Genomic DNA, 26,667 nt, shown 5'->3' with positions numbered 1-26,667 from the left:
ATGTGACTGTACAGCTTGTGCATTTCATCATCCATAAAATGGGGATAATAAAACCCATTCAAAGAGAAATGAAGATATATAAGGTGGTGCACAAAGCAGTTAGCATAAAGCCTACCCCAGAACGTAATCCTAACCACCAGTAGAGTATGGTACTAGACTAGCCACTGTGCTTGCGTGTGTTTTATACAGCCACGTAAATATTTTTAAAAACCAGACAAGGTGGGCATTATCTTCATTTTATAGATTTAAAAAAAGAGAGAGAAAGAAACCTGAAACTTAGAGAAATTCAGTCACTTGCAAAAAAGACATATAACTAAATGACAAAACTGGCTCTGCTCTAAAAGGTATACTCTTTTTCATAATACAGAATATCGTGTACCAGAAATTGTCTCTTGTGCACTATACAGGATAAATTAAAGAGATAAGATAGGAGGCAGGGCGTAGAATATTTAAGAGGTTTTGTATAAACCTAAGGGAAATATGTCAAGAGAGTGAATTAAGTTAGTGTTTATGTGAAGTAAAATAAGTCAGTTAAGAGACATTGACAAGACTGAATGAATAAGACTGGAATGGCAGACTGAATGTTGAGAAGTAAAGAAGAGAACTCACAAGGACTTTCTGGGTTTTGGTTTGGGTACTGGGTAGACAATAGCCCTGAGATAAGAAGCAGGATGGGAAAAATGGAAATGTCTTGGATAATTTTTATTGACTAAATGAATAAATAAATAATTTCAATTTGGAATGCATTAAGTTCACTTATGTTCAACATCTAAAAAACATAAGCAATAGTCTAGGAAACATTGGCCAGAATTCTGTACTAAAGAGAAAGGGAATATAAATAGGTACTTAAATCACTGCATGTATAAATGGCATTTCTAGAGATACTAAAATAAAAATAGAAGAGGATCAATGACAGAATTTTGGAATTAGGGAAGAACCTTTTTTCCACTGGACTCAAGTTAATACATGGAGGAATTCCACTAGAGTAGTGTTCTTGGCCTATTTCTCCACTTATTACATCTCACAGAGAGAGTGAGCTCTAGGGAAGGAACTGAGGACTAGCCTCTTCTTTTCTCTCTCTCTTTGACTATCAGCCTCTCTTCAGGGTATTCCTTGTCCCTGCTCCCCAGTGCCTCAAACTGTGACTAGGAGCAGGAGTTAAATTCTATGGTAAGTATTTCGTCATGCATTGTAAGTACCCATTCGAAGACACATTTTATAATTAGTTTTATCAGTGATGAAGATGGATTTTTTTTTGTTGTTGTTGCTGTTGTTTTAGATTTTATTTATTCATTTGACAGAGATCACAAGTAGGCAGAGAGGCAGACAGAGAGAGAGGAGGAAGCAGGCTCCCTGCTGAGTAGAGAGCTGGACGTGAGGCTCGATCCCAGGACCCTGGGATCATGATCTGAGCAGAAGGCAGAGGCTTTAATCCACTGAGCCACCCAGGCGCCCCAGGAGAAAGATATCTTTAAAAAAAGTGGAATGGGGGGGCGCCTGGGTGGCTCAGTGGGTTAAGCCGCTGCCTTCGGCTCAGGTCATGATCTCGGAGTCCTGGGATCGAGTCCCACATCGGGCTCTCTGCTCAGCAGGGAGCCTGCTTCCTCCTCTCTGCCTGCCTACTTGTGATCTCTCTCTGTCAAATAAATAAATAAAATCTTTAAAAAAAAAATAAAATAAAATAAGTGGAATGGTCAATAGTGTCAAGTGCTATGAAGAGATCAGGGAATATAAGATCCAAAACTAGTCTACTAGACTTGGGAATTGAGAACGGATTCAAGGAAATAACAGAAACAGAAATATCATAATATAAAGAATATAGGTTACACTGATGGTCCCAATCTTTCATGCCTCCTTTTATTCTTGCCCTCTAGTAGGATTCCCTCCCCAAACTGAAGTTGGCCTGGCCGTGTGACTTGCTTTGCGCATTGCAACACTGGGAAACAGAAGTAAGCAGAAGCTTTAAAAAGTGCTTTCGTGCTTCAGCTCTCCCTCTTGAACCCTGCCCATCACCACAGGAACACTGCCAGTTTAGTGGCCAGTGGATAACGCGTCTGACTACGGATCAGAAGATTCTAGCTGTCTAGAAGGAAGTGAAACACTCCTTGTGGAGTAAGTTGAGTTGCCCCAGCCAAGGCCATCCTTGACCAACTAGCTATCAGGCAACCCAAAATCTGACCATCAACACTTGAGCAAGCTCCGTCAAAATCAGCCAAGTCTAACCACCCATAGCCTCATAAGGAATAATAAGTGCTTGCCACCTCAGACTACTAAATTTTGTGCTGGTTTATTAATAACAGCTAATCAGTATAGAGTAAGGTACAAAACAGCAAGCTATTGTAGGTTGTTATAACAACCTTACCTCAGAAACTCAACCAACCTAATTATCTTGCTTTTATTTCTGAGTCTCTTTAATTCTAATTATTAATTTGGCTGATTCTTTGGTCAATGTCAGACTTCCCCAGTTGACTATAAGCTCCTCGGACATATCCTTCTTCTGTTTTCCTCCTCACCATTATATTTCCCATGTCTAGCAAAGTGCCTAATGCTTAGAAGGTATTCAACAAATAGTTTTTGAATACGTAAATTAATGAATGATTGGAAGGATACGTAAAAAAATTAATAAGGAAGTAAACAGGTAAACAAGGACGAAACTGAACCAAAAGGAGTCAGCAGCTTTTAATGAGTTTCAAAAGCAGCTCCAAGAGCTTCATGGGAGATCATAGGTGTTACAGACTAATTTTCGTCATGCACCCCAACCATCACCAATTCAGATGTTGAAGCCTAACCCTCAATATCCTTTGCAAAAAAGGCCTTTAATTAAGTTTAAATGAGGTCAAAGGATGAGGTTCTAATCCACCAGGACTGGTGTTCTTATAAGAATAGGAAGAGACACCAGGGGTGCCAGAGCAGAGAGGAAAGGTAGTGTGAGGACACTCAAGAAGGTGGTAATCTACAAGCCAGAAAAATAGGCCTCACTAGAAACCCACCCAGTAGGAACTTTGATCTTGGACTTCCAACCTCCAGAACTGTGAGAAAACAAATTTCTGTTGTTCAAGCCACCCAGTTGATAGTATTCTGTTATGGCAGCCCTAGCAGGCTAACAGAGTAGGCTACAGATTTTAGATTCAGGAAGATGGAGTAGAGGAGGGGAAAAAAACCTAAAACTTAGTGGCCAGAGAAACTAACATAACTATATTTTAATTGAATAACCATGTCAAGGATAGGGGAGGATAAATATCACACAGAAGCGGAAAAAAAATGAACCAATCCAAGGGAATTTTGAGCACAGCATATTGACTTTATACCCATAATCTACGGAACAAAAGAACTGCAGTCAAATCTTGAACTCTTTCTAGTAGGTTTGTTTCTCATTGTGATATTACTGCAGCAATCTGAAACTATTTTGTGGATATTGTAAGACGGAGAAGATAAATAATGTGATGATGTCCCTGGGAGCCATGTTCCTACTATGGGGAAAAAAAGAGATAAAATTATGGAATGAAGTAGCCAAAGAAAGCCCTGGAAGTAGCTCAGTTAGTTAAGCAGCTCCTTTGGCTCAGGTCATGATCCTGGGGTCCTGAGATGGAGTCCCACATCCGGCTCCCCGCTCAGCAGAAGTTTGCTTCCCCACCACCCCCAGCTCACTTGTGCTCACTCTCTCTCTCACAAAATAAATAAATAAAATAAATAAATAATCTTTAAAAAAAAAAAAAATTCATCCAGACAAGAATTATGTATGGATGTGAAATCTAGGAAGAAAAGTTTGATAAGAACCAGAATATGTGTATAACCCCAAAGTATTTCGCCACATATTATTTAGTGGTTGGAAGAGGGAAATAGTAACTGTACAGTGGAGAAACCAGAAAACACTTTAAGTGATCAAATTAACATCACCAATAAGGGGAAGGCAGACATCGTATGCTGCCAGTTGGGCTTCTCTAAGAAGCAAACATTGCTGATGTCATATGCATCTAGGGACGTGTGATCCGAGTCCAATCATCAGAAAACACCAGACAAAACCAAAGTAATGAATATTCTATAAAGTAGCAGTCTTGTATTTTTTGAAAATAACAGTAACATCAAAGATGAAGAAAAACTGAGGAAATCTTTCATATTTGGATACTAAAGAAATACAACAACAAATTGCAATATGTAGGGTGCCTGGGTGGCTCAGTTGGTTAAGTGACTGCCTTCAGCTCAGGTCATGATCCTGGAGTCCTGGGATAGAGTCCCACATCAGGCTCCCTGCTCAGTGGGGAGTCTGCTTCTCCCTCTGACCCTCTCCCTCTTATGCTCTCTCTCTCCCTCTCTCTCGCAAGTAAATAAATAAAATCTTTTTTTAAAAAAGTTATTCAAATTGCAATATGTGATCCTGAACTGAATATCATACTGGAAGATTAAAAAGTGCTATAAGAGACATTATGAGGGCAATTGACAAACGGGATTATGAACTATAGACTGGACAAAAATATTGTTTCATTGTTAAATGTCCTGAATTTGACAACTGTACTGTGGCAATGTAAGAGACTATTATTTTTCTTAGGAAATATACAATAAAGTACTAAGAGGTCAAAGGGAATGACATTACAATCTACTTTCAAATGATTTGTTAAAAAAATTTAAAATGATGTATATTTGGAAAGAATGAGAGAAAAATATAATAAAGCAACCATGCAAAGTATGCAAAATTGTTAAATCTGGATAAAGGGTATATGGGAGTCCTCTATTATTATTTCAGCTTTTTCATTTGTTCAAAATAATTTCAAATTAAAACTTAAAATCAAACAAAGGTACCACACCGGTAGACGATATTGATAATAGGAAGGCTATGCCTCTGTGAGGGCAGGGGGCACATGGGAAATATCTGTAGTTTCTCCCCAGTTATGCTGTGAACCGAAAACTGCTCTAAAAAAACCTGTCATCATTTTTAAAACATCAGTGAACAAACACAAAAGACAAGAAAGGTAAAGGAATTCTGGGTGATGTAAAGTCCACACCTTAATTTTAAGTAGATTGCTCAACAGCCTAAGTGACAGATATTATTGTCCTTGTTTTGCTGAGAGGAAATTGGGTTTCAGAGGTCTCAAGATCTGATGCTACCTAGAAAAGAGAAGATAAGGCGCAGGTAAGGAAAAAATGAGCCAAGGCTCCCTTGGCTCCACTTGCCATCTTAATTCAGTCCCTGAATGGATGAGCTCACTGCAAGAAAAGCAGCTCCCTCCCACCATTTCACCACCTCCTCCCACATCGAAATGATGCTCTCCTTAGATCATTAATCATCTCATTAAGGTTCCTGTATTGGCCACATACATTGTCCTTATATTTTCTTGACATAGCTGATGATAAAGAACCCATTGTAAGATGTCTACTCCTAGCACAACTGTCCCCAACAATAAGAGAAATAATACCTTTTCATCAATGTCTGATTTCAGCACTAATAAGTGTGACTTCTGGTTTTCTCAAGCTCCTTGCATACAATTTTATGAACTGGGTAATACCTATAACCCAATTTTCCTAACACGCCAGTAACTAGATCTAGATTACTGGACTGAGTTGAAATACTATGTAGAACTAAGTCTTGTGCAACATAAAAAGCTTTTTGCAGGGCGCCTGTGTGGCTCAGTCAGTTGAGCATCTGCCTTTGGCTTGGGTCATGATATTGGGGTTTTGGGATGGAGTCCCACGTGGGGGACTCAGTGGGGTGTCTGCTTCTCCCTCTGCCCCACTGCCCTACCCCCACTCATGCTCTCTCTCTCTCAAATAAATAAAAATCTTTTTTAAAAAACTATTTTTGCAATATGTATCCCCTAATCACCCACACTTCTTTCCTGTACTAGCTTTCCCTTTTCCCAGTAATTTCTGGTGTTAACTTTAGTTTCTAAATCTGCCACATTTCTTTTAACTACACAATGGCACCCCGACCAAGTTAGGGGCAGTACCACGAAGAGCTGTGAAGTAAACAAAGATTATCTTTACTGCCCTACTCTCCCCCCATCCACACCCCTGCAGTCTACACTCAGCCTAGAATCCTGCAGTAGATGGCAGAAAATGGCATCGAATCCTTTCCCTCTCTGTAGCATTATAGATCCTCCCATCGAAAGAGAGATTCTATTTCCCTACCCTTTGAATCTGAGTTTGGCCATATGACCTGCCAAACGGGACAACAGCAAACACGAGGTACAGCAGAGGCTTGGAAGTACTTGTATTTATTCCCTTGCTGCATCTGGAAACTGGAAACCGCCATTTCACAGGCTTGTTGTAACCTGCTAGAGGATAAGAGACCACAGGAGGAGAAACAAGATACCCTAGCCCACAGTCAGCCAACGACCACACACGTAAGGGAGGCCATCAGCTCCAGCCAACCCTCAGCTGACCTACCAACTTATCTAGAAGCAGCTAGAAACCACAGACTCATGAGTAAGCCCAGCTAAGACCAGCAAGAAAACCACCAAGCTCATCCCTTACCTTAACCATCCCATAGCTTTGTGTTTTAAGTTACTAGGCCTTGAGGTAGTTGTTTATGCAGCAAAAGATAATTAATACAGACTTAAATAGCTCCAAGTAGGTACTACTCTCACCCTGCCTCCTGGTTACCCATCTTTATCCTAATGTCATCCACTACCCACCCAACAACTGATCCACCATCAAAATTCATTTCTTCACATTTCTACAACCTCAAAATCCTTAAGCTGATAAACTAATATGAATTAATTCATTTATAAATAGAAAATAATCCTAATTAATAATAACATTATTAGAATATAATAAGCAACATACATACACACCAAATCCCCCCAAAAAAGGCCCCAAAATAAACCTTCTATTTCTTTCATCACTTTCTCGTGCAACATCATGTGCAAAAAGTTAATTCTTTTTACTTCCACTAGAGATATAACAAAGTTATGAAATCATTGCTCTAACTCCTTATCTCCTTCCTTCTCATCAAATTTCCAAATGAGTTGATTAACCTTTCTCTACCAAAATCGACATATCTTGAATAATTTCCAACTTAGTCTCTGAACAGTAAAGTCCTTCCAATGCCCTTTTTCTGTCATAGGCAAACCCCCTACCTCCAATGTCAAGGTTTAACAAAACCTCAAATAACAAGCCAGGTATGATTAACATATTCCCAATATATTAACAAGTCACAAAACATTCATTTAAGCTTACAAAACTTCCCTTCTGAGTAATCTATCATTGTTCTTTCCTAACTACATTTTTATAATAAACAGCACATCTACCTCTTCTTGAAACACATCCGTTCATTCAGAAAACACCCAGTACTTGTCTTACAGAGAACCTCCTTTCTCTCCTGGTCTCCTGATTCCATCCTGCAACAATAATAATACTCCTGGCCTCCCTCCCTATCTCCCCACTTATTCATCCCAAGGGAAAGAAAGTAAGTATATGTTATTGTGGACTTTGGGAGAAAGAACTAAGCAAACTTGGCAGAGGCTCTCCTGAACCAATCTTGTTGATATCTGCCAGTGTAGGGAGGGCATGTCCTAGTTGACTCTCTACTATATTATAAGCATGTCTTCTCTGCACTGAAAGCAGCTCTCTTGCCACGGCCCTTCATCCCCTGAAAATGTACACCTGGGCAAATTTCTTCACCCTCTTCTTGGTCAGGAGCACCTCTCAACTGTTGAGTGGATCACTGTCTGCAGTGGTGCTAAAACCACCAGAGACAAGGACAGATGAGAGCCTCAGCAACTTAGCAGCCCCACATCCCCTCACCTCACTTATTCCTAGTCACAGCTTCCAAACCCCAGCACCATTTCAAGGGACATCGACACAGCAGACAAGTTCATAGGGGCTGGGGCTGCCACGGTAGAGGTGGCTGGCTCTGGGGCTGGAATTGGGACTATGTTTGGGACCCTCACCATTGGTTAGGCCAGGAACCCCTCTCTGAAGCAACAGCTCTTCTCCTAGGCCATTCTGGGTTTTGTTCTCTTAGAGGTCATGGGGCTCCTTTGCCTGAGGTTGGCCTTTCTCATCCTCTTCATCATGCGAAGGAGCTGTCTCCGCCTTCCATAGCTCTTTCTCCTATGTCTCATTTGCCCTGGGTATTTTCCTTTTCATATACCTCCCCAGGCAGTCTGGGGAAAGTGCTTGGCTCAAGGTTTGACAGAGGGAAGACAAATAAATACTGTATTAGTGAGGGGTGGGGGAAGATAAGCACAGTAGACCAGGCTCCGCCCCTACAGAGAGAATACTACTATTTTGAAGGGTTAAATTCAACTAATGAGAGATTATCTAAAAACAAACAAATAAATAAACCAAAATAAATATATTCCCGTTTTGATCTCCAGACCACTTGCTGAAAGGACAAAAAGGGACTAGAAACTAGGCCAGCTTCTCCCATATGAAGCCAACACTTCCGCACATTTCTCCCAGCTTTTCTACCCAGAGGCAGTCCCTCTTTACAATCATCTTCCAGGAGTGGGCTTCTTCTAATTCTTATGCCCAAAGGAAAAAGAAGAAGCTTTTTTCAAATCTGAACAATGACAGTTTATATGCTAGCAGCAACCTGTTGATTTTCAGCTATCTGAGTCCTCTATCTCTTAATTGATTCACAGCTTAAGGAAAGCAATGTGTCACTTATTCGGCTCCTAAAATTCCAACACTACTATGCACCAGAAATTATGAGACATGTTAGGGAGGCAAGATGAGTAAGATAGAGTTCCTGGCTTCAAAATGCCATAGAGCTAAATTCCCTAGGTCCTTAAAACCACTGTTTATTTATTTTTTGGTTATTAGTTTGTTTCTGTATAGAGAGAAAGATGTAGATTGCTCTCTAGAAACATCTACACTCTGGGCTCCCCTCTCAGAGTCTTGAAGGTTCTTGCAGGTACGGGTGGAATTTTGTGGACCAGGGGCTAGAAGAGGGCACAGTGATCATTTGGATGATGGCACCATAACTGATGAAAACAAACACAGACATAGGATTCAAGTTCCTTAAAAGCAGGTGAATAACAAAGTTTTCTTTACATACTGACAGCTACATGGCAGGAAAGAGAGTGGCATGACCAAAGTGAAGGGCATATACATCTGCCCAACAGAGGCACCCATGTGGGTGATGATAGCTAAGTATTTGCTCAGAGTAAGATCCTGCTGTGTCCCTCTGAAAGCTTCATCTTGTCATTGCCATGGAGCTTTGTTATATCCTCCCAAGCCCACCCCCAAGTTCTAGAGACTCTGATTATGAATCTGAATGCCCACCAGGGCAATGCTGGTTTACCTCAGGCTGGGTGAATGAAAAGTCAGCAATATAGTGTCTCCCAGTATCTCCGACTCAGAGTTGCCTAGGTCTCCTCCTGCAATCAGTCACAACCCTGTATGCAAAGAGATGAGAAGAGCTGGGAGATGGGCAAGGTACTAAGGCCAAAAGTGACAGGAAAGCTGAAGCAGTAGCCAGTAGCAACTTTCAAAGTAAAATCCAATCCCAGAATCCGACCAGATAAAAGGGAACCCAAACTACAATCTGGGAACAAATGAATGAGGAAGGGGAAATAACAGAAAGAAGAGGATCCTGAACAACAACCTAAAAATGTGCGAAGACTACACAGAGAGCTTTTTAAGCTTGCTTTTTTATGCAGATACATTGCTCCAGTATAAGGGGTTAAGATCAAATAGACAAATAATAACTTGTTCTGACATCCCTCATAGATAATATTCTTTCTTAAACTGCAGTTTTCAGGTGTCTTCATCTTAGAGGTGATAGGTATTGTAAGTATATTTTCTTTTTTTTTTTTAAGATCCTTATTTATTTATTTATTTATTTGAGAGACAGTGAGAGAGAGCATGAGAGGGGGAAAAGGTCAGAGGGAGAAGTGGACTCCCCCGTGGAGCTGGGAGCCCAATACAGGACTCAATCCCAGGACTCTGGGACCATGACCCGAGCCCAAGGCAGTTTTTTAACCAACTGAGCCACCCAGGTGCCCTGTAAGTTTATTTTCTGAACCAGAGGCAAAACATGATCCTATAGTTTATCCACATTGCTTAAAAATCAAGCCACCTTGGAAAATTTGACCCCCAAGAGTAATTTTAGAGAGAGAGAGCACATGCCTTTATTCAACACCTACAACAGTCCCAGCATTTTGTTAAGCAATTTATACTAAGCATCTCACTTAAGCATTACACAAAGAAATATGAAAAAATTAGTCACTTTCCAAATAAGAAAACTGAGGCCTCCTGAAATTAAGTGACTTGCCAAAGTCATGTGCATGGTGGTGTCAGAGGCTGAACGTGGGAAGTCTGACTGCAAAGCCCACAAGCTGAACCACCACCTCATCACCACAGAGCTAGCGAGGGTAGAGGGATAGTTTTAGATGATAAAGGGGTGAAGGAAGAGTATTCTGCCCACAAGGGATGCCCAAGAATCAGGTGCTAATCTAGGGAAGAGAAAGGGTTAAGGGAAAGAGTTGGCCACAGCTCCTGATGTTAATTAAAAATGCTGCTTTGGCTTCCTGTCTGTGCCAGGGCGGCGCGTGGTGCACGCTGATCAATTGTGACGCCCCGGCTGCACCCTCAGGATGACCAAGTGGGAGACAGCTGCACCTGCGGTGGCGGAGACCCCTGACACCAAGCTCTTTGGGAAGTGGAGCACCGATGACGTTCAGATCAATGACATCTCCTTCCAGGACTACATTGCAGTGAAGGAGAAGTATACCAAGTACCTGCCCCACAGTGCGGGGTGCTATGCCGCCAAGCGCTTCCGCAAGGCGCAGTGCCCCATCGTGGAGCGTCTCACCACCTCCATGATGATGCATGGCCGCAACAATGGCAAGAAGCACATGACCGTGCGCTTTGTCAAGCACGCCTTCGAGATCATCCATCTGCTCACTGGTGAGAACCCGCTGCAGGTCCTGGTGAACGCAATTATTAACAGCGGTCCCCGGGAGGACTCAACCCGCATCGGGCGAGCCGGAACAGTGAGGCGTCAGGCTATCGATGTGTAACCCCCTGCACCGTGTGAATCAGGCCATCTGGCTGCTATGCACAAGTGCACGTGAGGCTGCCTTCCGGAACATCAAGACCATTGCTGAGTGCCTAGCAGATGAGCTCATCAATGCAGCCAAGGGCTCCTCCAATTAGTATGCTATCAAGAAGAAGGACGAGCTAGAACATGTGGCCAAGTCCAACTGTTGATTACCTGGCTGTGCCTTCAATAAACCTGTCTGTCCTTGGGGTAGCCACAAAAAAAAAAAAAAAAAAAATGCTTTGTAGGGGCTCCTGGGTGGTTCATGTAATGCCTCTGCCTTCTGCTCAGGTCATGATCCCAGAACACCCATGTTCAGCAGGGAGTTGTCTTCTCCCTCCCCCTCTGCCTCTCCCCCTGCTCCCTCTCTCTCTCTCTCTCTCAAATGAATAAATAGAAACTTTAAAAAAAAAAAAAATTGCCGAGTCATATGATAAGTCTTTAAAAAAAAAAAAGCTACTTTCTAAAGTCTGCCCTCCCAGCGACTGAACTGCCCGCTGGTGTTATCAGATCCCAATCCTTATCATGCCTTCGGAAGACCTTCTGTCAGGGTAATCGGCATGTTTCCCTCCAACTAGTCTAGTAATTGTAACCTGAATCTGCAGACAGTATTCCTACTTCTCTTACCCTGAGAAATAAACTCACATAATCACAACCTCATTTCATATCTGAATAGCTAAATCAATTTTGTCAATTTTGTCTATTTCATATCTGAATAGCTAAATCAAATTTTGCCACTATTATTAAGAAAAGAAGCAGAGGTACCTGCCACTAAGAAACCACTGTCTGCAAAAAATAAAATAACATACTCATTGGGACATTATTTTGCTTGAAAGAATCTTTGCTGAGGGGCGCCTGGGTGGCTCAGCTGGTCAAGTGCCTGCCTTGGCTCAGGTCATGAGATGGAGCCCCAGATAGGCTTCCTACTCAGCAGGGAGTCAGCTTCTCCCTCTCCATCTGTCCCTCCCCCTAGTTGTGCACTCTGTCTTTCTCTCTGTGTGTCAAATAAATAAATAATCTTTTTTTTTTTAAATCTTAATCTTAAGAAAAAAAAATAGAAAAGAATCCTTGCTGAAAAGGAAGCGGTTAAAGACCCAAATTAGAAGCTGGAGAGGACATTCACACTTAGTCACAGTCCCTAGCCACACTCTATGTGTAAGGTAAAAAAATAGACCATTTCTCATCCGCTGTTAAGAAAAAATAAAAATACTTGTACATGCTTGAAAAATATAGAATAAAATTATAAGGAATCAGCATAAACAACAACCTACGAAGAACTTTTTAAAGTCTAACCATTAAAGTGACACACCTTCCCACTGAGAAATAAAAATAGATTATTAACTAATAATGCTACATTCATCTACATGCTTAAGTTTGGGGTCATTCTTGTCAGATAACAAAGCCTAAAGGGGAAAAAAATCCCTATAACAAAGCCCTGCTCATTTTCCTCCTTTACTCTGACCCTGGCCAGAAGGAAGCCCATGGTTAGGAGACACCACTTCCTCGTGCTTTTCTCTTCAGTATTAAGTATCTACCTATGAGTGGTGCTGAGTTGTTTATGAAGATACAATTTTGTGGGCTGCCCTACCTGGCTGCAAATTCTGAAATTGTTTTAAAAAAGGTAGTATGTATATGTGTTTTATATCTCTCCTACCTCTCTTCCTCTGATCTCCAAGGAGGGTAAGCGATGGTCTTGAGTTTGTTCTTCCTGAGACGGCCTGGCCATTTGCCACCTTGCCTGCTTTCCGCTGGCAGGCTCTTGCTCTCTTCCTTTCTCCAGATTCTCTGGCTCCCCTCCCCATGTGGCTTGGTAATGGAAACGCATTCCATACAAGCTCTCCTCTAGGTTTTGAGTCAAAAGCTCTCTAGTTCCTTCCCCTGTATTTCATGTTCTCTTCAGCCTCTCCTTGGTAGTTACGGTGTTATAGGAATGTGATTCAGATCCCTGCTTTGGAGTAAAAGTAAACAGAACAGGCATTTAGCCCTTTTTAATCCTAAACTGTTCAGACTAACATAGCTTACGCAATACAGTTCTTGATAGAATTCAATCTAGCTCATTGGAATTCTTCAATAGAAACACGGTATATTTCCTTCATGAGTTTTTTGTTTGTTTGTTTGTTTGTTTGTGTTTTAGGATCTTGTGAAGAGAGATTCCTAGTGAAAGGCTGGATCCAGTTATTCCTGGATCCCAGTCCTAATACAGTTAAGATGCCACAATCCATGGGGCGCCTGGGTGTCTCAGTTGTTAAGTGTCTGCCTTCAGCTCAGGTCCTGATCTCAGGGTCCTGGGATCCAGCCCCGTGTTGGGCTCCCCACTCTGCAGCAAGCCTGCTTCTCCTTCTCCCACTCCCATTACCCCTGCTTGTGTTCCCTCTCTCACTGTGTATCTATCAAATAAATAAAATCTTTAGTATATGTGCTGCCGAAGCGAGCACTAAATAAAATCTTAAAAAAAAAAAAAAATGCTACAACCCAGAACCCAAAACACTATTTCAAGAAGTGCCAGTATGCATTTTCATATTCACTCTTTTCCTCAACCATGGTGATTGGCGATGTTTCAGATGGTAGCAATTCCATGGTCATGGATTGCAGAGGAAGAAGACTTGAGCAGAACTCCAGCCAACCCACAGGCATGTAGTGTAAACTGAGAAATACATCTTGCTGCCATAAGCCACTAAGATTTCACAGTTGTCATCCAGCATAATCTAACTAACCCTAATATAGTGACTGATGGAGGTGGTGTTTCAAGAGTTAGTTCTAACCTAAGTAGTAATAATACATCAAATGTGGTGTGCCAAAGTCTATGATTGGTGGGTAACATAGCCTGTATTGTCTGCTTGAGACCAGCCTACAGGATGAATCAAACTATCCTAGATGACCTAGGACATCCCATTGGATAACAGCACTTCAGGAGTTCCAGGGAAACTGCTCTTAGAGAAGAATCTGCTCGAGTCTCTTCCGAGAATATAGGACCTACAAGAGATTATTTCACCACTGCTCCCACATTCTAGGGACAGTGTCCTATCTACTGACACATATAATAACCCTGATGCCTAAATGTTCACCTATATCCACCTTACATATAAATTGAAGGTTTATTATGTGATTATAGGCTTATTATGTGATTCTAACCCTGAAATTCCTCTTCCTTTCAGATGTTACAGTGCCTTTAACATCCCCATTTTCATTGTTCAAAGAGTGTAATGTTAGCAACTAAACAGGAGTTTTGGCTAGCTAAGTTTAAACTCCCACCCACTGATAATTTCTCTTCTGTATCCTTGACAAATAGCTATCCTACCTCCTTACATTGGCTAGCAAAAATGGTTAGAAAATTCTACCTTATAAAGGGTTGAAATTTGCCTCCACATTCTTTTAATCTAACTTTTAAAGCTTGTGCCCATTCCACCTGTCTTGAAATTCCAGGGGTTTTTTCCCTAAGTTCCTAGAAAAAACGTTAATCCTGGCAAGAAATGAGAACTTGGGGAAGCAGATATAAGTTTTTTAGAAAAATATTCTCTCTCTGGGTCCTTAAAGTTCATCTGTCCTAGATTCTGAGTCATCTTTAGACCAGAATAATTACAAGAGTAGGGGAAAAAATAGCCCATAGGCAAATGGAATTAGACCAAGAGATGGATAGAAACCCAGCCTTGGTTGGTACAGAAGTTGTGACTTATGTTGTCCTTCATCTTTAAACTTTCAGTAAAGAGTTGTTATTAATTACAGTCTTAGCCTGGATCATTAAAACCTATTAATCCGTGAACTCAATGAAGGCAGGAACTATTGCCTTTTCTTTTTTTTTTTTGCTTGCTTTTTTTTTTTTTTTTAATCAACACTGATTATCCCTAAACCTATATTAGGCACTTGATAACTGTTTGTTGAATGAATGGCAAAACGCGTATGTTGGAGATTAGGATGTGGTCTGGGTTTATCTTGGGGATTCTGAGGAGAAATAATTTAATTTAAAACCTGCAAGGGTCATGCTTTAATTCAGACTGATTTGGGTGCAGGGGCCCCAATCTTGTAAAAACATTGTAACCAATTTATAGAGATTTTAATGTTTAATTACAGAGAATTTCAAATATACTCAAAAGTAGATAAAATGATATAATAAATTCCCATGTATCCATCTAAGGCCAACACCCATTAGCCCATGGCCAATTTTGCCATATTCACATCTCCATCCATCTGCTTTTCCCACAAATATTTGAAACAAATCCCAGGTGTTATATAATTTCATTTATAAATATTTTAATGTGAATTTCTAAAAGATAACAACTTGTCTTTAAACATAAAATACCATACCACATCTAAAAATAATTCTTTGATAATATCAAACATGTAGTGTCAAGTACTTAATTGTCTCATAAATCTTACAAAGAGACTTTTTTCACCACGCTTATTTTAATCTGGATGCAAATAAGGAACCGATTAGGAAATAATAATAGTCTTTTAAGTCTCTTTTAATTTTCAGGTTCCACTTTCATCTCCTTTTTTTCTTTTTTTTTTCTTTTTTTTTTTTTTAAAGATTTTATTTATTTATTTGTCAGAGAGTGAGCAAACACGAGCACAGGCAGACAGCATGGAAGGCAGAGTCAGAGGGAGAAGCAGGCTCCCTGCGGAGCAAGGAGCCTGATGTGGGACTCGAACCCAGGACGCTGGGATCATGACCTGAGCCGAAGGCAGCTGCTTAACCAACTGAGCCACCCAGGCGTCCCTCATCTCCTTTTTTTCTTCTTGCAATTTTTTTTGTTGAAGAATTGTGCTTGAATGTCCTGTAGAATTTCTGTTTGATTGATTACATCTTCTGAGTATATTCTTTTTCTTTATTTTGATTTTTATTCCAGTGCATTCCTTACTTTCCATCACCTATTTAACCCATCCCTCACCCCCCTGCCCCATAGTCACCATCAGATTGTACTCTATAACTCAAAGTCTGTTTCTTGCTTTAACTTGTCTCATTTTTTTTCCTTTGCTTGATTGTTTTATTTCTTAAATTTCACATGTGAGTGAAATCATATGCTATTTGTCTTCCTCCAATTGACTTATTTCCCTTAGCATATTACACTATCTAGCTCCATCCATGTTGTTGCAAATAGCAAGATTTCATTCTTTTTTATGGCTTCTTTATCCTTTCATCTTCTTTATCCATTCATAAGTCAATGGACATCTGAGCTCTTTCCATCTTTCCATATTTTGGCTATTGTGGACATTGCTGCTATAAACATTGGGGTGCACATATTCCTTTGAATTAATATTTTTGTATTCTTTGTGTAAATGCCCAATAGTACAATTGCTGGATTGGAGGATATTTCTCTTTTTAACTTTTTGAAGAAACTCCATGTGGTTTTCCATAGTGGCTGTATCAGTTTGCATTCCCACCACCAGTGTAAGACACCTCCCCTTTTTCCACATCCTTGCCAACACTTGTTGTTTCTTATGCTGTTGATTTTAGTCATTCTGATGAGTGTGAGATAATATCTCATTGCAGATTTGATTTGTAGTTCCCTGATGGTAAGTGATGATGAACATCTTTTCATGTGTCTGTTGTCCATCTGGATGTCTCCTTTGGAAAAAAGTCTATTCATGTCTTCTGCCCATTTTTCAATTGAGTTATTTGTTTTCTTGGGTGTTGAGTTGTGTCAGTTCTTTATATATTTTGGATACTAAGCCTTTACTAGATATGTCATTTGCAAATATCTTCTCCCATTTCATAAATCACCTTTTAGTTTTGTTGTTTGTTTCCTTCCCTATGTGGAAGCTTTTTATTTTCATGTAGTCCCATTAGTTTATTTTTGCTTTGTTTCCCTTGCCTCAAGAGACATATGTCTAGAGGAACCTGGGGGGTGGAGTTGGTTAAGTGTCCAACTCTTGGATTTTAGCTCAAGTCATGATCTTGGGGTCATGAGATCAAGTGCCACATCAGGGCCTGCCCTCATCACAGAGCCTGCTTAAGATTCTCTCTCCCTCTCTCTCTCTGTCTCTCCTGCTCATGCTCTTTCTCTCTTTCTAAAATAAATAAATCTTAAAAAAAAAAAAAAAAAAAAAGATTTGTTAAAATGTCCAAGATACATAGGTAGAAAAAAGTTGTTATGGACAATATCAAAGAGGTTACCGCCCATGTTCTCTTCTAGGATTTTTATGGTTTCAGGTCTTATATTTAGGTCTTTAATACATTTTAAATTTATTTTTGTGTATGGTGTAAGAAAGTGGTCCAATTTCATTCTTTTGCATGTCGCTGTCAAGTCTTCCCAGCACCATTTGTTGAAAAGACTTTTTCCCTTTGGATATTCTTTCCTGCTTTGTTGAAAATTAACTGACCATATAATTGTGGGTTTATTTCTGGGTTTTCTGTTCTGTTCTATTGATCTATTTTTCTGCCAGTACCTTAGAGTTTTGATCACTATAGCTTTGTAATATAACTTAAGTCTGGAATCATGATGCCTCTAGCTTTGATTTTCTTTTTTAAGAATGCTTTGTCTATTTGGGATCTTTTGTGGTTTCATACAAATTTTAGGATTGTTTGTTCTAGTTCTGTGAAAAATATTATTGGTATTTTGATAAGGATTGCCTTAAATGTGTAGATTGTTTTGGGAAGTATAGACATTTTAAAACTATTTGTTCTTTCATTCCATGAGCATGGAATGTCTTTCCATTTATTTGTGTCATCTTCAATTTTTTTCATCAGTATTTCATAATTTTCAGAAAACAAGACTTTCACCTTTTTGGTTAGGTTTATTCCTAGGTATTTTAATGCAAATGTAAATGTTATGTTTTACTATCTCTTTCTGCTACTTCATTATTGGTATATAGAGATGCAACAGATTTCTGTACAATAATTTTGTATCCTAAGACTTTACTGAATTCATTTATCAGTTCTAATGGTTTTTTGGTGGAGTCTTTAGGGTTTTCTATATATAGTATCCTGTCATCTGAAAATAGTGAAAATTTTACTTCTTCCTTACCAATTTGGATGCCCCTTATATCTTTTTGTTGTCTGATTGCCTTGGCCAGGTGTTCCAGTATTATGTTGAATAAAAATAGTGATAGTGGCGGTGCCTGGGTGGCTCAGTGGGTTAAGCCTCTGCCTTCAGCTCAGGTCATGTTCTCAAAGTCCTGGGATTGAGCCCCACATCGGGCTCTCTGCTCAGCAAGGAACCTGTTTCCCTTCTCTCTCTGCCTGCTTCTCTGCCTGCTTGTGATCTCTCTTTCTGTCAAATAAATAAATAAAATATTTTTTTAAAAAGGTGATAGTGGACATCTTCCCTTATTCCTATTCTTACAGAGAAAGCTCTGTTTTTCCCCACTGAGGATGATGTAAATTGTAGGTTTTTCACAGATGGCCTCTATTATGTTGAGGTGTGTTTTCTCTAAACCTATTTTGTTGAGGGTCTTTATCATAAATGGATGTTATATTTTATCAAATGCTTTTTCTGCATCTGTTAAAATGACCACATGGTTCTTATCCTTTCTCCTATTGATGTGATGTATCACATTGGTTGATTTGCAAATATTAAACCACCTTTGCAACCCAAGGAATAAATCCCACTTGATCATGGTGAATGACTTTTTAAAACATATTTTTCAGTTCAGTTTGCTAGTATTTTGTTGAGAATTTTTGCATCTATGTTTATCAGGGACATTGATCTATAGTTCTCCTTTTTAGTTCTGTCTTTATCTGGTTTTGGTATCAGGGTAATCCTGGCCTCAGAATGAATTTGGAAGTCTTCCTTCCTTTTCTCTTTTTTGGAATAGATTGAGAAGAACAGCTATTAACTCTTCTATAAACGTTTGGTTGAATTCACCTGTGAAGCCATTTGATCCTGGACTTCTGTTTGGGAGGCTTTTTGTTTTTTCTTTTTGAGATGGAGGAGGGGAGGGATAAATCTTAAGCAGACTGCTCACCCAGCACAGAGCCCAATGTGGGGCTCCATCTCACAATACTGAGATCATAACTTGAGCCAAAATCAAAAGTCAGATACTTAACCAACTGAGCCACCCAGGCACCCTGGGAGTTTTTTGATTACTGACATAATTTCTTTGCTGGTTATTGATCTGTTCAAATTTTTATTTCCTTCTGTTTCAATTTTAGCCATTGATATGTTTCTAGGAATTTATCCATTTCTCTTGGGTTGTCTAATTCGTTGGCATTTGGGTTTTTATAGTATTCTCTTATGATTGTTTGTATTTCTGTGGTGTTAGTTGTTATATCTCCTCTTTCATTTCTGATTTTACTTATTTGAGTACTTTCTCTTTTCTTCTTCATAAGCCTGGCTAGAAGTTTATCAATTTTGTTTATTTTTTCAAAGAACAAGTTCCTGGTTTCATTGATCTGTTCTATTGTTTTTTTAGATTCTATATCATTTATTTCTGCTCTAATCTTTATTATTTCTTCCTTCTGTTGGTTTTAGGTTTTGTTTGTTGTTCTTTTCCTAGCTCCTTTAGGTTCAAGGTTAGATTGTTCATTTGAGATTTTTCTTTTTTCTTGAGGTAGACCTGTATTGCTACAAACTGCCTTCTTAGACCCGCTTTTGCTGCATCCCAAGGTGTTGAACCATTATGTTTTCATTTTCATTTGTTTCCATGTGCTTTTTTATTTCTTCTTTTATTTCTTAGTTGACCCATTCATTGTTTAGTAGCATGTTACTTAGACTTCATGTATTTGTAGTCTTCACAGATTTTTTCTTGTTGTTGACTTCTAGTTTCACAGCATTGTTGTCTGAAAGTATGCATGGTATGATTTCAATCTTAAGTTTGTTGAAGCTTGTTTTGTGCACTATTATGTTATTTATTCTAAAGACTGTAATATGTGCAATTGAAAAGAACATGTATTCTGCTGTTTTAGGGTGGAATATTCTGAATAGACCTGTTAAATCCATCTGGCCCAGTGTGACATTCAAAGCCATTGTTGATGTTCTGTTTGGATGATCTGTCCACTGATATAAGTGGGCTGTTAAAGTCCCTACTATTATTGTATTATTATCAATTATTTCCTTTATATCTTTTTAAATGTTTTATGTATTTAGATGTTCCCATGTTGGGTGCATTAATATTTATAATTGTTATATCTTCTTGTTGGACTGCCCCCTTTGTGATTATTGTAGTGTCCTTCTTTGTCTTTTGCTACAGTCTTTGTTTTAAAGTGTACTTTGTTTGATATAAGTATTTGATATAAAGCTACAATAGCTTTCTTTTGACATCTATTTGCATGATAGATGTTTCTTTATCCTCTCACTTTCAATCTGCAGGTGACTTTAAGTCTAAAATGGGCCTCTGGTAGGCAATATATAGATGGGTCTTTTCTTTATTATCCATTCTGTCACCCAACCTCTTGTGATTGGAATGTTTAGTCCATTTACATGAAAAGTAATTATTGATAGGTATGTATTTATTGCCTTTTTATTACTAGTTTGTAGCTGTTTTTGAAGATTTCTCTGATCCTTTCTTGTGTTTCATGTTTTTTTTTAATTTTCTTTTTTTTTTAAGATTTTATTTATTTATTTGACAGACAGATCACAAGTAGGCAGAGAGGTAGGCAGAGAGAGCAGGGAAGCAGGCTCCCTGCTGAGCAGAGAGCCCGATGCGGGGCTCGATCCCAGGACCCTGGGATTATGACCTGAGCTGAAGACAGAGGCTTCAACCTACTGAGCCACCCAGGCGCCCCTTTTTAAATTTTCTTTAGTGATATATTTGGATTTCTTTCTCTTTATTCTTTTCATATTTGTTAGTAGGTTTTGAAATATGGTTAACATTAGATTTGTATTTAACCTCTTCTGCATATAGCAGTCTGTATTAAGTTGATGGTCATTTAGGTATGAATTCACTCTTTTCTCCTCTCCCCCAAACATTTTAGGTATGTTATGATATTTTACATTCTTTTACTTTGTAAGTCTTGACTGATTTTTTACAGAAATATACATTTTTACTGATTGTGTGTGGGGGGTTTCTGCCTTAAACTGTCACTTTTGGTCTTTCCTTTGCACTCAAAGAATCCCCTTTAATATTTTGCAAGGCTGGTTTCATGGTCATAAACTCCTTTAGTTTTTGTTTGTCTGGAAAACTCTTTATTTATCCTTCTATTCTGAATAATAGTCTTTCTGGATAGAGTATTCTTGGCCTATTGTGTTTTGAATATATCAGGCCCCTCTCTTTTGGCTTGGAAAGTTTCTGCTGAAAAATCTGCTAGCCTTGTGGATTTTCCTTTGCAGGTTAATGACTTCCTTTATCTTGCTGCTTTTAATGCTATATTTTGCCAATTTAATTACAATATGTCCTGGTGTAAGTCTGCTTTTGTTGATTCTGTTGGGAGTTCTCTGTGCCTCCTGAATCTGGGTATGTGTTTCCTTCCCCAGATTAGGGAAGTTTTCAGCTATTATTTCTTCAAATAAATTTTCTGCCCCCTTTTCTCTTTTATTCTTCTGGAACTCCTTTAACACAAATGTTATTACATTTTATGGAGTCACTAAATTCCCTACATCTATTCTCACATTGCATAATTCTTTTCTCTTTCTTTTGTTCAGCATGATTACTTTCCATTATTCTGTCCTAACTCATTCCTCTTCTTTCTGCTGTTTATTCCATCAAGTGTGTTTCTATTTTCATTTATTATACCCTTTATCTCTACTATGTTTCTTTACCTCTGTGTTAAGGATCTCACTCATGTCTTCCATTCTTTTCTCAAGTCCAGTGAGTATCCTTACGATCATTGCTCTAAACTCTGTTAGGCATGTTACTTATATCTGTTTCACATAGATCTCTGCCTATGGCCTTGTCCTGTTCTTTCATCTGAGATAAATTTCTCCATTTCCTCATTCTGTCTCTCTCTATTTCTCTGTGTTAAGAAAGTCAGCTATGTCTTCTGCTCTTGAAAGTAGTGACTTTCTAAAGAGGAGTGCAGTGTCCCCTGTTCATCAGAACCTGGCACTTGAGGAGGATATCCTATATGTGTTGTTTATGCCCTGCTGTTATGTCTGAGTGTCGTCGTCTGCACTGACTCTCTGCCTGTTGTGGGCTGTGCTTGCTCTCTGTGGTGGTAGTGGGACCCAGACAGGCCAGCTGTGTGAGGTGTGTGCCTCTTGAGGAATCTGAGAGTATGGCAGTGATGTTAGCAATATGTGCCCTGGGCCACTAGTCCTATGCAGGATCTCCTAAAGCACTGGAGTGGCTAGAATCTGCACCCTGGCAGTCAGGAGCATAAAGCTGGGCACAGCGCCCAACAGGGGCTGGGCCATGTTGCTGGGCATGTGCAACAGTTTGGCCTGGTGCTGGTGGCAGGACACAGCATGGCCATGGCTCTGCACCTGGCAGCCACACATCAGAAAAGCAGGGCTGGTCTAGACAAACAAGGGTGACTGGGGGTGCACAGCTAAGTGTGGCAGGGCAAATGTGCACAGCACTTGGTGGCAGCTGTGCACCTGGTGGCTAGGCAAGCTGCCCACTCAGCTTTCACAAAATCTGCCCTGAGTAGAGGGGCTGAGACCAGCAGGCTTGTAGTCCTCAGGAGAGCTTGTGGGTGTGGTGTGCTACTAGCAGATTTGGTGACAAGCAGCTCTGCAGCCCCACCTCCAGCAAGTGTCTATGCTTAAGGGGCAGGGTGGGGAGGGAATAAAATGACCCCTGCCAGCTCTGTTGTTTTTGGAGAAGTCCCCCAACATGCTCAGAGATCAACATGCTCAGATCTGTCTCCCATATGCTACCCACCCACCCTTGTTTAAAATGTCATTTTTCATGTTGCCTCTTCACACAGGCTGCTCTTTCTTTAAGGGTGGAGACCAGCTATCACTCACCCTCAGGGCTGAGTCAGCTGACCTCCAAAGCTCTGCCTTTCAAGCCCCACTGGTTTTCCCTCTGGTTTTTAAAGCCAAATGCCATGGGAATTAGTCTTCCCATGTGAACTTCCTGGTGTGAGGTCCTGTTTCTCTGCCCTCTTCCCAAGTGTAGCTTCCCTTCCTCCTATGGGCAGCCTCTGTCTACCTTTCTAACCTTCCTAAACTTTCAGATACACTTCACCTGTGTATTTAGCTGTGGAGTTTGCTCAGCCAGACTTCAGATGGCTCTCCAGTTTATTGACTTGGATGTGGATAATATTGAGTTCAAAACAGGACAGGGTGAGCTCAGGGTTTTTCTACTCTGCCATCTTCCCAATTTCCTCCTAGTCCTCAGTATATTCTACCATGTTCTTCTGTCTTCTGGATTCCCTGTAAATTGGCAGCAATTTCAATTTTGGCCAAAAATGTAGTCATAAAAATCTTTTTCCTAGAATTTGTACCAGAAGATATTACATAAGGCATAAGAAACTTAAAATTTATAACTGGACACAGGGGTCCATTTTCTGTGGGAAAAATACACAAACACACACACATACACATACACAAACACACACACACCCTTACCACCAAAATTAATCACAAATAAAGTTCAAATAATATCAACAACAGAGGGGCACCTGGGTGACTCAGCTAGCTAAGCACCTGCTTTGGCTCCTGATCTCAGAGTCCTGGGATCAACCCCAGGGTTGGGCTCTGGGAGCCTGCTTCTCCCTCTCTCTCTGCTGTTCCCCCCCATTCCTGCATGCTCTCGCTATCTATGTCACTCTCTCATATAAATAAACAAAATCTTTTTTAAAAAACGATAGGAACCCAAATGCAAATTAGCTTGAGTATCAAAGAAATGCCAAAACCTGAGATTCATTACATGCTTTCCAGTCATTTAAACTGAGGCTTAAATGTTCAAAACCCTATTTCTGACTCAAAGAAATTAGCTCTTTGGCCCTGGTTTTGGTTCAGCTTACCTCAGCAACCACTAGAGGGAGGCCAAGATACATCTGAAAAACTCACACTTAAAAGTCTCAAACCTGAAGGATTTCATTTTTCCTTACCTTCTTAAAAAAAAACAGAAGACAAACATACTTCCAATTAAAAATTTTAAATGCTTTATTTTGTATTTTACAAGAGAACATTACACTAAAGTAATTTTATATTTAGGATATGTCTGCAATGTGGAGGGAAAAAACAGCCCTTGTGAGTTCTGTACAAAGTACATGACAAAACATGCCTCTGAAGTCTTCCTTTTACCTCAGTCCTGTTTAAGATATTAAAAGGTACAAGAATCTAGGGATACCTGGGTGGTTCCTATGGTTAAGTGTCCAAACGTTTATTTCAGCTTAGGTCTTTATCTCAGTGTCATGAATTCAAACCTGCATTGGGCTTCATGTTGGGCATGGAGCTTGCTTAAAAATTAATTAATTAATTAATTAAATTTTTAAAAAGGTATAAAGGGATGCCTGGGTGGCTCAATGGGTTAAGTCTCTGCCTTCAGCTCAGTAGAGCTCTCTGCTCAACCGGGAGCCTGCTTCCTCCTCTCTCTGCCTGCTTCTCTGCCTACTTGTGACATCTATCTCTGTCAAATATATAAATAAAATCTTTGGGGGGGAAAAAAGGTATAAGAAACCAAGTAGTAATCATTTCAGTGCTGAAATGATTGAGGAAAGAAATCAAAAGAGATACAAACAAATAGAAATATGTTCTGGGGGTGCCTGGGTGGCTGAGTGGGTTAAAGCCTCTGCCTTTGGCTCAGGTCATGATCTCAGGTCCTGGGATCAAGCCCCACATCGGGCTCCTTGCTCAGCAGGGAGCCTGCTTCTCCCTCTGCCTCTGCCTGCCATTCTGTCTGCCTGTGCTCGCTCTCTCCCCCTCTCTCTCTCTGATAAATAAATAAAATATTAAAAAAAAAAAAAAGAAAAAAAATAAATGTGTTCTGGGCTCACAGATTAGAAGAATATTGTTAAAATGTCCATACTACCCAAAGCAATTTACAGATTTAATGCAATCCCTATCAAATTACAATGGCATTTTTTCAGAAACAGAAAAAATGATCTAAAATTTGTATGGAACCACAAAAGACCCCAGATAGCCAAAGCAATCTTGAGACAGGAAAACAACACTGAAGGCACCACACTTACTGATTTCAAACTATATTACAAACCTATAGTAATTATAACAGTATGGTATTGACATAAAAACAGATATATAGATCAGTGGTAGTGGTACAGGATAGCCCAGGAATAAACACATGCATACATGTGGTGATTAATTTATAACAAAGGAGATAAGAATATACAATAAGGGGAGGATATTCTTTTTAATAAATGGTGTTGAGAAAACTGCACAGACACATACAGAAGAATAACTGGACCACTGTCAACACCATGTAAAAAAATCAACACAAAATGGATTAAAAGATCTAAATTTAAGACCTAAAATGATAAAACTCCTAAGAGAAAATTTTAGAGGTAAGTTCCTCAAAGACCCAAGTATCCATCCATAGGCAAATAAATAAGTAAGCTATGGTATATACACACAAACACACACACACACCATGGAGTATTACTCAGCCATAAAATGGAATGAAAGCTTGCCATCCATGACAACATGGATGGATCAGAGAGTATTACTCAGAGTTAAATTAAATCAGGTCAATGAGGAGAGAGGCAAGATGGTGGAGGAGGAGCAGACTGAGATGACATCAGGTTGTAGGAGCTCAGCTAGATATTTATCAAACCATTCTGAACACCTACAAACTCAACAGGAGATCAAAGAGAAGAAGAGCAGCAATTCTAGGAACAGAAAATCAACCACTTTCTGAAAGGTAGGATGTGTAGAGAAGTGAATCCAAAGCCACGGGAAGATAGACCATGGGGGGAGGGGCCGGCTCCTGGCAAGCAGTGGAGAAATGGAACACAAAATCAGAACTTTTAGAAGTCTGCTCCACTGAGGGACATCACTCCAGCGGCTAAGCAGGGGTAGAGCCATTGCAGGGACAGTGTGGTCTCAGGACCCATGCGGTCATTGAAAGATCAGGAGTGTCTGAGTGTGGCAGAGCTCCCAGGTATCAGAGCAGGGAAGCCAACTACAGAGACAGAGCTGAGGAGTGAGCTCTCAGCTCCAGGTTACCTTAAACAATGATCCATGACACAGTCGGACCACTGCTCTTTGAGCAGGGACCCCACAAGTGGCAGATCCGGAGAGACTCACCTTTTTCCTCCAGAGGCAGGAATCTGCTCGATTTGGAGACTCCAAAGAGGGCTGTGCATCAGAAACCAAAATGCTGCATCACAGGCCAGGTGAGCTCAGAGCACGCCGGAGACCTGGGAGACGGGAGTGATTGATTGCTTTTCTCTGAGGGTGCACTGAGGAGTGGGGCGCTGAGCTCTCAGCTCCTCCAGGCCAGAGATTGGGAGGACACCATTCTCCTTCCCATTTTCCAGAGCTCAATGGAAAGTGTTCAGGGAACAAAAACTCCCAAGAGCGAACTCGAGCAGATTTCTTAGCCTGGCCCATGGCAAGGGTGGTGCAATTCCACATCGGGCAAAGACATTTGAGAATCACTGTCCATTTCATTGAGGGGGTGTTAAAGTACCCTAATATTATTGTATTATTGTCAATGTATTTCTTTGATTTTGTTATTAATTGGTTTATATAGTTGGCTGCTCCCATGTTAGGGACATAGATATTTAAAATTGTTGGATCTTCTTGTTGGACAGACCCTTTGAGTATGATATAGTGTCCTTCCTCATCTCTTATTAGAGTGTTTGAGGGCCCCTCCGCCAGAAGATCAGCAAGAACATCCAATCAAGGAGAACAGCAGAACTCCAGAGATAGGGGAAAACAATGCATGGAATTCATGGT

The 26,667-nt window shown here is 40.0% G+C and overlaps 1 protein-coding gene and 2 pseudogenes across 5 annotated transcripts in view; 2 read left to right on the top strand and 1 right to left on the bottom strand.

Moving 5' to 3' along the window:
- The window catches only part of MAPK10 (mitogen-activated protein kinase 10), a 588,472-nt gene that overhangs the window by 479,310 nt on the left and 82,495 nt on the right, over positions 1–26,667 (bottom strand). Inside the window, exons 3-4 of one of the 5 annotated variants that reach the window (XM_045079393.1) lie at positions 26,014–26,126; positions 9,245–9,338 (exon numbers count right to left, since the gene is read on the bottom strand). The exons of 3 other annotated variants lie outside the window; for them this stretch is intronic. The gene's annotated coding sequence lies outside the window, so the exon portion shown is untranslated. Of the gene's footprint in view, positions 1–9,244; positions 9,339–12,638; positions 12,980–26,013; positions 26,127–26,667 lie in introns of those variants that run through there. One more of the 5 variants, XM_045079395.1, reaches the window with a different exon arrangement.
- Positions 6,147–8,040, top strand: LOC101687708 (annotated as a pseudogene).
- Positions 10,488–11,169, top strand: LOC123391868 (annotated as a pseudogene).

The sequence above is a fragment of the Mustela putorius genome, unplaced genomic scaffold, assembly GCF_011764305.1.
Source record: "Mustela putorius furo isolate JIRA1106 unplaced genomic scaffold, ASM1176430v1.1 tig00000382_pilon_pilon_pilon, whole genome shotgun sequence".
Lineage (NCBI taxonomy): Eukaryota > Metazoa > Chordata > Mammalia > Carnivora > Mustelidae > Mustela > Mustela putorius.
This window is presented reverse-complemented; position numbering and strand designations above follow the sequence as displayed.